Genomic DNA, 12,599 nt, shown 5'->3' on the forward strand with positions numbered 1-12,599 from the left:
TCACCTTCATCCCTGGAATGGGAAGGCTGGTTTGACATATACAAATCAATAAATATAATCTATCACATAAACAGAACCAATGACAAAAACCACATGATTGTCTCAATAGATACAGAAAAGTCCTTCTATATAATTCAACACCCTTCATGCTAAAAACTCTCAATAAACTAGGTATTGATGGAATGTATCTCAAAATAATAAGATCTCTTTATGACAAACCGATAGCCAATATCATACTGAATGAGCAAAAGCTGGAAGCATTCCCTTTGAAAACTGGCACAAGACAAGGATGCCCTCTGTCTCCACTCCTATTCAATGTAGTGTTGGAAGTTCTGGCCAGGGCAATCAGGCAAGAGAAAGAAATAAACGGTATTCAAATAGGAAGAAAGGAATTCAAATTGTCTGTGTTTGCAGATGACATGACTGTATATTTTGAAAACCCCCTCATCTCAGCCCAAAATCTCCTTAAGCTGATAAGCAACTTCAGCAAAGTCTCAGGATACAAAATCAATGTGCAAAAATCACAAGCATTCCTATACACCAATTATAGAACAACAGAGAGCCAAATCATGAGCCAACTCGCATTCACAATTGCTACAAGAGGATAAAATACCTAGGAATACAACTTACAAGGGATGTGAAGGACCTCTTCAAGGAGAACTACAAACCACTGTTCAAGGAAATAAGAGAGGACACAAACAAATGGAAAAACATTCCAAGCTCACAAATAGGAAGAATCAATATCATGAAAATGGCCATACGGCCCAAAGTAATTTATAGTTTCAATGCTATCCCCATCAAGCTACCATTGACTTTCTTCACAGAATTAGAAAAAACTACTTTAAATTTCATATGGAACCACAAAAGAGCCTGTATAGCCAAGACAATCCTAAGCAAAAAGAACAAAGCTGGAGGCATCATGCTACCTGACTTCAAATTATACTACAAAACGACAGTAACAAAAACAGCATGGTACTGGTACCAAAACAGATATATAGACCAATGGGACAGAATCGAGTCCTCAGAAATAATGCCACCCATCTATAACCATGTGATCATTGACAAACCTGACAAAAACAAGCAATGGGTAAAGGATTCCCTATTTAATAAGTGGTATTGGGAAAACTGGCTAGCCATTTGCAGAAAACTGAAACTGGACCCCTTCCTTACACCTTATACAAAAATTGACTCAAGATGAATTAAAGACTTAAATGTAAGGCCTAAAGCCATAAAAACCCAAGATGAAGACCTAGGCAATACCATTCAGGACATAGACATGGGCAAAAACTTAATGACTGAAACCCCAAAAGCAATGGCAACAAAAGCCAAAATTGACAAATGGGATCTAATTAAACTAAAGAGCTTCTGCACAGCAAAAGAAGCTATCATCAGAGTGAACAGGCAACCTAAAGAATGGGGGAAAATTTTTGCAATCTACCTGTCTGACAAAGGGCTAATATCCAGAATCTACCAGGAACTTAAGCCAATTTACAAAACAAAAACAAACAAACGAAAACCAAACAACAACAACAACAAAAAAAAAAACCCACGTAAAAGCAGGCAAAGGATATGAACAGACACTTTTGAATAGAAGACATTTATGCAGCCAATAAACATATGAAAAAAAGCTCATCATCACTGGACATTGGAGAAATGCAAATCAAAACCACAATGAGATACCATCTCATGCCAGTGAGAATGGGGATCATTGAAAAGTCAGAAAACGATGGATGCTGGATGGGATATAGGGAAATAGGAACACTTTTACACTGTTGTTGGGAGTGTAAATTAGTTCAACCCTTGTGGAAGACAGTGTGGCAATTCCTCAAGGATCTAGAACCAGAAATACTATTTGACCCAGCAATCCCATTATTGGGTATATACCTAAAGGATTTTAAAACTTTCTACTATAAAGACACATGCACACATATGTTTAGTGCAGCACTATTCACAACAGCAAAGACTTGGAACCAACCCAAATGCCCATCAATGATAGACTGGATTAAAGAAATGTGGCACATATACACCATGGAACACTATGCAGCTATAAAAGAGGATGAGTTCATGTCCTTTGCAGGAACATGGATGAAGCTGGAAACCATCATTCTCAGCAAACTAACACAGGAACAGAAAACCAAACTCCCCATGTTCTCACTCATAAGTGGGAGTTGAACAATGAGAACACATGGACACAAGGAATATCACACACTAGGGACTGTCGTGGGGTGGGGGGCTAGGGGAGGGATAGCATTAGGAGAAATATGTAATGTAGATGACGGGTTGATGGGTGCAGCAAACCACCATGGTACGTGTATACCTATGTAACAAACCTGCACGTTCTGCACATGTATCCCAGAATTTAAAGTAGAAACAAACAAACAAACAAAAAACCAGAAAATAGATGTTAAAATCCTTAACAAAATACTAGCTTAACGAATCCAACAACATATCAAAAAGGTAATCCACCATGATCAAGTGGGTTTTATACCAGGGATGCAGGGATGATTTACCATATGCACGTCAATAAATGTGATACACCACATAAACAGAATTAAAAACAAAAATCAGATGATCATCTCAATAGATGTATAAAAAGCATTCTACAAAATCCAGCATTTGTTTTTGATTAAAGCTCTCAGCAAAATCAGCATACAAGGGACATGCCTCAATGTTAAAAAGTCATCTGTGAGAAACCCACAGCCAACATAATACTGAATGGGGAAAAGTTGAAATCATTCCCTCTCAAATCTGTAAGAAGACAAAGATGTCCACTCTCACCATTCCTCTTCATCATAATACTGGAAGTCCTAGCCAGAGCAATCAGACAAGAGAAAGAAATAAAAGGTATCCAAATGTGTCAAGAGGAAGTCAAACTATCACTGTTAGCTGACAATATGATTGTTTACCTTGAAAACCCTAAAGACTCCTCCAGAAAGCTCCTAGAAGAGATAAAAGAACTCAGCAAAGTTTCTGGATACAAGATTAATGTACACAAATCAGTAGCTCTTCTATACACCAACAGCAACCAAGTGGAGAATCAAATCGAGAATGCAACTTCCATTGCTGCAAAAAAAAAAAAAAGCAAAATACTTATGAATATACTTAACTAAGGATGTGAAAGACCTGTACAAGGAAAACTACAAAATACTGCTGTAAGAAATCACAGATGGCTGGGCACAGTGGTGCACGCCTGTAATCCCAACACTTTGGGAGGCTGAGGCGGGCGAATCACGAGGTCAGGAGACCGAGACCATCCTGGCTAACACGGTGAAACTCTGTCTCTACTAAAAATACAAAAAATTAGCCGGGCATGGTGGCGGGCACCTGTAGTCCCAGCTACTCAGGAGGCTGAGGCAGGAGAATGGTGTGAACCTGGGAGGCGGAGCTTGCAGTGAGCCAAGATTGTGCCATTGCACTCCAGCCTGGGCAACAGAGCGAGACTCCACCTCAAAAAAAAAAAAAAAAGAAATCATAGATGACACAAACAAATGGAAACACAGCCCGTGCTCATGGATGGGTAGACTCAATATCGTGAAAATGACCACACTGCCAAAAGCAATCTACAAATTCAATGCAATCCCCATCAAAATACCACCATCATTCTTCACAGAATTAGAAAAAAAAATTCTAAAATTCATACGGAAAGAAGAAAGAGCCCACATATCCAAAGACAAATTAAGCAAAAAGAACAAATCTGGAGGCATCACACTACCTTATTTCAAACTATACTATAAGGCCATAGTCACCAACACAGCATGGTGCTAGTATAAAAATAGGCACATAGACCAATGGAACAGAATAGAGAACCCAGAAATAAACCCAAACAGAGCCAAGCTATCTTCGAGAAAGCAAACAAAAACATAGAGTGGGGAAAGGACACCCTTTTCAACAAATGGTGCTGGGATAATTGGCTAGTCACATGTAGGAGAATGAAACTGGATCCTCATCTCTCACCTTATACAAAAATCAACTCAAGATGGATTAAGGACTTAAATCTAAGACCTGAAACCATGAAAATTCTAGAAGATAACATTGGAAAAACCCTTCTAGACACTGGCTTAGGCAAGGATTTCATGACCAGAACCCAAAAGCAAATGCAATAAAAACAAAGGTAAATAGCCAGGACCTAAACTAAAGAGCTTTTGCACAGCAAAAGGAACAGACAGCAGAGTAAACAGACAACCCACAGAGTGGGAGAAAATCTTCACAATCTATAAATCTGACAAAGGACTAATATCCAGAATCTACAACGAACTCAAATCAGTAAGAAAAAAAATAAAGTTGGCTAAGGACATGCATATATTCAAATGGCCAATGAACATATGAAAAAATGCTCAAAATCACTGATGATCAGGGAAATGGAAATTTACTCCTGCAAGAATGGCCATAATAAAAAAAATTGAAAAAAAGTAGATGTTGGCATGGATGCGGTGATCAGGGAACACTTCTACACTGCTGGTGGGAATGCACACTAGTACAGCTACTATGGAAAACAGTGTGGAGATTCCTTAAAGAACTAAAAGTAGAACTACAATTTGATCCAGCGATCCCACTACTGGGAATCTATCCAGAGGAAAAGAAGTCATTATACGAAAAAGATACTTGCACATGCATGTTTATAGCAGCACAATTCACAATTGTGAAATCATGAAACCAACCCAAATGCCCATCAATGAATGAATGAATAAAGAAACTGTGGTATGTATATAGATAGATAGATAGATAGATAGATGATAGATAGATGATGGAATACTACTCAGCCATAAAAAGGAATGAATTAACAGCATTTGCAGGAACCTGGATGAGATTGGTGGCTATTATTCTAAGTGAAGTAACTCAGGAATGGAAAACCAAACATTGTATGTTCTCACTGATATGTGGGAGCTAAGCTATGAGGACACAAAGGCATAAGAATGATACAATGGACTTTGGGGACTTGGGGGGAAAAGTGGGAGGAGGGCGAGGGATAAAAGACTACAAATAAAGTGCAGTGTATACTGCTTGGGTGATGAGTGCACCAAAATCTCACAAATCGCCACTAAAGAACTTATTCATGTAACCAAATACCACCTGTACCCTAATAACTTACGGAAAAATAATTAAAAAGAAAATATTCAGTAAGTTCTAAATTTGGTTGATTAATAAGCTTTTTGTTCTCTTGAGGATAATGAAATATTTCTTTCTTGATTTTGGTTTAAAACAATTTGAAATTGGAGGATCTTGCTGCAAAAGAGGTTTTCAAAAAGAAATGCAGCTGTTTTCATTAAAAAGTTAACTATCATTATGACCGCTCTCTTCCTGGAGAGAATATTTTTTAAATTCCTTTTTCTCTAACAGATTCATTTGCTGTCGAATAGCTCCCAGTTCCAGTAAGTCTGATACATTTTTAAACTTAAAAGGTAGTTGAGCATTTGAATATATTTTCTATTCTGATTATTTATAGAGGAGCACAGTAGATGTTACTTAAAAATAATCTTTCTAGGCCCAGTACTTTTAAGTGTCAAATGCTGGGTCAAATTCAGAATAAAAAAGCAGATTATGTAATAATCTCTATTCTCAATTTGCTCATGGACTAGGAAAGTAGTTTTTGATCTTGGCTACATATTAGTCATATGGCATACTTAAAAAAAAATCGCAGTGTCAATAACACACTCCAGAACAATTAAATTAGACTATTTGAGGAAGGGGACCCAGGCATCAGTATTTTTAAAGCATCACAGCTGCCTCCAATTTACTGCCAAGGTTAAGTACCACTTAGTAGCTCAGTCGTTCTCATATATTAGAGGTATGTCTGTATCACCTGTAGGTCTTGTTCAGACTTATATTACTGGGTAATACTCTGGAGTTTCTGATTCAGTAGATTTTGGTGGGCCTCAGAAATTTGTATTTTTATCAGTTTCCTAAGTGATTGATCAGTAATTTTCAATCATAAGTTACCATTAGAATTACCTCAGATGCAAAAGAAAAGAGAAGAAAAAAGCAAGAAAAACAACAACAATGACAAAATACACCAATGCCCGTATCCTACTCACAGAGATTCTGCTTTAATTGGACTGAGGCAGAACCCAAACATCAGTATAGTTTCAAAGTTCCCCAGGTGATTCTAATATGCTCCAGGTGTGAGAACAAGCACTTTATCAGAAACAAAAGTTCTCAAGCTCTGACTGCAAATTTGAATCACCTCAGAAAACATTCAAATTTCTGAAGTCTAGGCCACACCTCAGACAAATTAAATTATAATATTTTGTGGTGGGACTTAGGTATCATTTTTTAAAATGGCTCCCCATGTGATTCCAATATGCAGCTAAGGTTAAGAACATACTAGATAGAGGGGAGAGACTAGTACATATATAAAGATGTTATGAAGTGTAATAAAGGAAATGGTATCATGCACAAACATAGCACTGAACTCAATACAGTATCATTCAAATAATCTCCCCAAAAGAAGAAACACTTCTTATTAATCTTGATGAAATTAGTGGGATGGATGGGGACATTTGGTTTAAGTGTCACTTCACAGAAATACATTTGGCTCAATAACTTCAGGCATCTCTTTAGGTATCCCAAATTAAAAATTTATCTAAGCACTTAATTTTGTACTTTTAATGTTATTAGAATATTGAGTAAAAGGAAGTAATTAGACGTTCCATGGACTACTGGACGCTGGCTCTCAACTGATGCTAATTCCAGGAGACACAAAACATCCTGTGACTCTCTCCTCAGTTCTAGAATGCATAGTTGGAATAGACATACTCAGCAGCTGTCAGAATCTCCACATTGCTTTCCTGATCTGTGGAGTGAGGGCTACTATGTTGGAAAAGGCTTTTTCTCTTTAACATAAGAGAAAATCTCCACTAAATTTATAAAATATCTTGAAGGTAATGAGTTGTAAAATGTTTTTATATGTGATTCAGCTAAAATTATATTAAGAGAAAAAAGTATTGTCTTTATTATGAAAGAGGAAAGACCAGATTAAGGAGACCACAAAATAGCAGAAAGTCTAAATATTTCTTATCTTTTTAAATCTTCTGTGTTGTCGTGTTTAAAAATCACATTCCAAACCCCAAATCCCTCTTTAATATTGTTATATTTCTCTTAATTTTCAATTTTTATATACAGTTGTAAATTTATTTTTGTAGGGTTTGCGGTAGACATTCTAGCTCATTTTATTTTATCTAAATAGCCATTTGAACCCATATCACTTACTAAATAGAACTGACATACTATTTTAATTACATGTTAAGTTCCCAATTGGCGCTGGGATATTTCTGTGCTTTATAATCTCTAATGCCTGATGTCCTAGCCTATTAGTGTGAAAGCACTATCATGTTTTGTTAATTGGCTGTAGGGTATTTTTAATTTACAAAAACACAAGTCCTCAGTTAGTATACTTTCTCATATTTTTTTTTAGCTAGCCTTAGGCATTTCTAAATGAATTTTATGGTCATTATATTCAAGTACTTAAAAAAGTGATTCTGATTGAAGTGATATTAAAATTATGAATTGAGTTTTTGAATCATTATGTTTGATTACATTAATTTTATGATTACATGTATTTTCAATTATTTACATATTTATATAGTTAATTGTTTTATAAATTTATTAATATGGGCCTCACACTTTTGCAAATGTGTTGCTAAGTATATTAAAATTGTCACTGTGATAGTTGAGAATACATATTTTCCACCACAATTTTGAGAAATAAATTTTTGAAGAGAGCCTTGGTATTTTTGAAGAGCTCTGTGATTGCTCTTCTCTGTGAACCAGAACTTAAAGTAGGAAATACAACCATTCTGTTTGGAAACCTAAATGCAATGGGAGCAATTGGACTTAGAAGTGGCAGAGGTCAAGTGGTGGCACTCAATAACCAAAGGCAAGGTGGGCATGGTTAATGTAATGAACAGCACAGACAAATCAATAGTCAGGATAGTCTTAACTGTGTAGATGCCGAGACCAGCTCGGTCGGGGAGACCCTAACCGAGTGGTGCTAGAGGAATTAAAGATACACCCACAGAAATATAGAGGTGTGAAGTGCGAAATCAGGGGACTCACAGCCTTCAGAGCTGAGAGCCCCGAACAGAGATTTACCCACGTATTTATTAACAGCAAACCAGTCGTTAACATTGTTTCTATAGATGTTAAATTAGCTAAAAGTATCCCTTATGGGAAACGAAGGGTTGGGCCAAATTAAAGAAATAGGTTGGGCTAGTTAACTGCAGCAGGAACATGCCCTTAAGGCATACATCGCCCATGCTATTGTTTGTGGCTTAAGAATGCCTTTAAGCGGTTTTCCACCCTGGGCGGGCCATGTGTTCCTTGCCCTCATTCCCGTAAACCCACAAACTTCCAGTGCAGGCCTTAGGGCCATTATGAACATGTTACAGTGCTGCAGAGATTTTGTTTATGGCCAGTCTTGGGGCCAGTTTATGGCCAGATTTTGGGGGGCTTGCTCCCAACATGTAGACCTATTGCATTTGCTAGTTGATCGTGATGTTCCCAGAAATGAAATAGATGGGAAGCCTACTGAAGTTTTACTTGATCTGTATAAGTGGAAAAGTTTTAGACTACATGAACAAAAATCTAACCTGAATCATAAAAAGACTCACAGTACCTCAATCAATACCTAGACATGAGCCCGTTTACAGACCCATACAGACCCATAACTCCTTGAATGAAGGGGAAGCTAGACATCCTTGAGGAAGGACCTCAGTACACTTCCAAAAATTTATACTCTTAATCCTTCTTCCAACTTTTCCCAATGGGACCTACAGCCTTTTTCCAGCGTAACTATACATTGGGAAAAAGAAAATAATCAGAACTTTCAGGGAATAGTGAACACTGGCTCTGAACTAACACTAATTTCAGGAGACCCAAAACATCTTGTGGCTGTTTACCCAGTTTCAGAGTGCATAAATGGCATAGATACACTCAGCAGCTGGCAGAATACCTACATTGGTTTTCTGATCTATGGAGTGAGGACTATTATGGTGGGAAAGCCCAACTGTAATTGATTACAACTGCCTCTCCCTAGGAAAATAGTAAACCAGAAGCAATACCACATTTCTGGAAAGATTTCAGAAATTAGTACCATCTTTAAGGCTTGAAACATGTAGGGATCGTGATTCCACCAAATCATTTTTTAACTGGCCTATTTGGTTTACGCAGAAGACATATGGGTGTTGGAAAATGACAGTGAGTTATGGTGCACTTAACCAGGTGGTGACTCTAATTTCAGCTGCTGTCTCGGATGTGGTTTCATCATTTTGGCAAAATCAACACATCTCCTTATACCTGGTATACAGTTTTGATCTAGCAAATGTTTTCGTTCTCCATACTTGCTCATAATATCCTTCAGAAGCAGTTTACTTTCAGGTGGTAAGGCCATTAATACACCTCCACTATTATACTACAGGAGTGTATCAATTATCCAGCCATGTCATAATTTGTTTTGCAGGAATCCCGATCACTTTTCCCTTTCACAAGATATCACACTAAACCATTACATTGAGGATATGCTGATTGGACCTAATGAACAAGAAGTAGCAACTACTTTAGACTCATTGATAAGACATTTGTGTGTCAAAGGGTAGAAAATAAACTAGGAAAAAAATGTTCTAGGGCCTTCTACCTCAGTAACATTATTAGGGTTCCAGCAGTGTGGCAATGGTAAGATATCTGTTCTAAGGTGAAGGATAATTGTTGAATCTGGCCCTTGTACAACCAAAAAAGAGGCACAACACCGAAAGATCCTCTTTGGATTTTAGAGGCAAAATATTCCTCCTTTGGGTGCATTACTATGGCCTATTTATGGAGTGGCCCAAAAAGCTTCTACTGTTGGGTGGAATTCAAAACAATAGAAGGCTCTGCAACATATCCAGTCTGTTGTGTGAGCTTCTCTGCCACTTGGCCCATATGATCCAGCAGATCTGATGGTGATTGAAGTGGCAGTGGCAGTTAGAGATACTGTTTGGAGCCTTTGGCAGACCCCTATAGGTTAATCTCAGTGCAGGCATTTAGTATTTGTGGGTAAAGTCCTGCCATCCTCTGGAGATAACTACTCTCCTTTTGAGAAACATCTTTTGGCCTGCCACTGGGCCTTAGTAGAAACTGAATGCTTAACCATGGGCCCCAAGTAACCATGCTACTTGAGCTTCCCATCAGGAACTGGGTGTTACTTGAGCCATCAAGTCATAAAATTGGATGTTGGGAATATCATTCCATCATTACATGCAAGATACACACACACACACACACACACACAGTTCTCAATCTAGAAAATGTTTATTATATATATACTGAACAGGTCCTGAAGGCACAAGTAGGTTATATGAAGAAGTGGCTCAAAAATCCGTGGTTCCTCACCCTGCTGTACTGAGTTTTCTCTCCTTGCCTGAACCTGTGGCATTATGGGGAGTTTTCTACGGTTAGTTAACAGAGGAGCAGAAGACTTGGTCCTGTTTTATAGATGGTTCTGCAAGATATGTAGGCACTACCCAATAAAGGTGACAGCTGCAGCACCATAGCCCCTTTCAGAGACATTACTGAAGCACAGTGGTGAAGGAAAGTCCTTCCGGTATGTAGAACTTCAAGCTATGCACCTGAAGTTTCCCTCTGCCTGGAAGGCAAAATGGCCAGATGTTTGATTATATGTCAGCTCATGGTCTGTGGCCAATGATTTGACTCTATGGTCAGGAAATTGGAAGGGGCATGATTGAAAAATCAGTTACAAATAAATTTGAAGAAGGGGTATGTTAATAGACCTCTCCAAATGGGCAAAAATGTGCAGATATGTGGGTTCTATGTAAATGCTCACCAAAGAGTAAAATCAGCAGAGGAGGATTTTAATTATCAAGTGGATAACATAAGCTATTCTGTGGATACCACTCAGCCTTCTTCCCCAGCCACCCCTGTTATTGTCCAATGGCCTAATTAACAAAGTGGCCATAGTGGCATGGATAGAGGTAATACGTGGGCTCAGCAACATGGACTTCTACTAAGATTAACTTTGCTACAGCCATGCTGAGCACCTAATCTGTTAGCAACGGGGACCAACGCTGAGTCCCCAGAATGGCACCATCCCTTAGGGTGATCAGCTAGCTATGTGGTGGCAGGTTGCTTACACTGAACCACTTCCATCATGAAAGGGGCAGCATTTTGTTCCTGCTGGAATAGACTATTACTCTGCATATGGATTTGCCTTCCCTACATGCCATACTTCTGCAAAAACTATTATCTATGGAGTCAGAATGCCTTATCCACTTTCATGATAATCTACACAGCATTGCTTCTGATCAAGGAACCCATTTCACAACAAATAGAGTGTGCAAGGGGCTTATGCTCATGGAATTCAATGATCTTACCATATTCTCCACTACCTTGAAGCAGCTAGCTTGATAGCATGGTGGAATGGTTTTTTTAAAACTCTGTTACAATGCCATTTAGGTGGCATTACTTTGCAGGGCTGGGTAAAGTTTCTCCAGAAGGCTATATATGCTCTGAATCAGCATCAAATATATGGTGCTGTTTATCCGATAGCCTAGATTCATGCGTATAGGAATCAAATGGTAAAAATGAGAGTGGTATTATTCACTATTATCTCTACTGACCCACTAGCAAATGTTTGCTTCTTGTTCCCATGACCGTTTGCTCTGCTGGCCTAGATATCCTAGTTCCAAAGGAAGGGAAGCTTCTACCAGGAGACACAACAATAATTTCATTGAACTAGAAGTTAAGACTGCCCTCCAGCCATTTTAGGCTCCTCATATCTCTGAATCAACAGGCAGAGAAGAGAGGTACTATGCTGCCTGGAATGACAGATCCTAACTACCAAGGGTAAATTGGACTAGTACTCTACAATAGCAGTAAGGGAGAATATGTCTGGAATACAGCAAATCCCCTAGGGCATCTCTTAATCTTTGCTCAAATTCAATGGAAAACTGCAAGACTCAATTGAGGTAGAACTACTAATGGCCCAGACCCCTCAAGAATGGTTTAGGTTACCCCATCTGGTAAACAAGCACAATTAGCTGAGGTGGTTGCTGAAGACAAAGTGAATACAGAGAACGAGCAGTAGAAGGCAATTATAAATGCCGGCTATGACCATATTACCAGTTACAGAAAGGAGGACTGTTAATTATCATGAATATTTCTTCCTTATTTGGTTATGAATATGAGTGTGGGCAATCTTTGCTTTCTTCCTTTTTTATTCCCTTGTGTAACATATGATCGGTTGACTTTATATCATAGTATCAAAGTATTGTAAATTTTACACCATAATATTTAAATTATTAGACATCAAGAAGAGTAAACATTCCTCAAGGACTTTACCTCTTCTTGTTGGGAAAAGGTTAGTGCATTTTTTGTTGTATGAAGGATAGTGGTATCATATTAGGAGGAATTATGGCCTGGTTATTACCTTTATTTGGAGATTAATTATGGTTTAAGGAGATGTATCTAGATGCCAAGTTGACAAGGACTGAACTTATGATGGTTAATTTTATGTGCCAATTTAATTAAGCCACAGGGTCCACAGATATTTGGTCAAATATAATTCTGGGTGTCTCTGTGAGCATGTTTGTCCATTAGATTAGCATTTGAAT

The sequence above is a fragment of the Symphalangus syndactylus genome, chromosome X (assembly GCF_028878055.3).
Source record: "Symphalangus syndactylus isolate Jambi chromosome X, NHGRI_mSymSyn1-v2.1_pri, whole genome shotgun sequence".
Taxonomy (NCBI): domain Eukaryota; kingdom Metazoa; phylum Chordata; class Mammalia; order Primates; family Hylobatidae; genus Symphalangus; species Symphalangus syndactylus.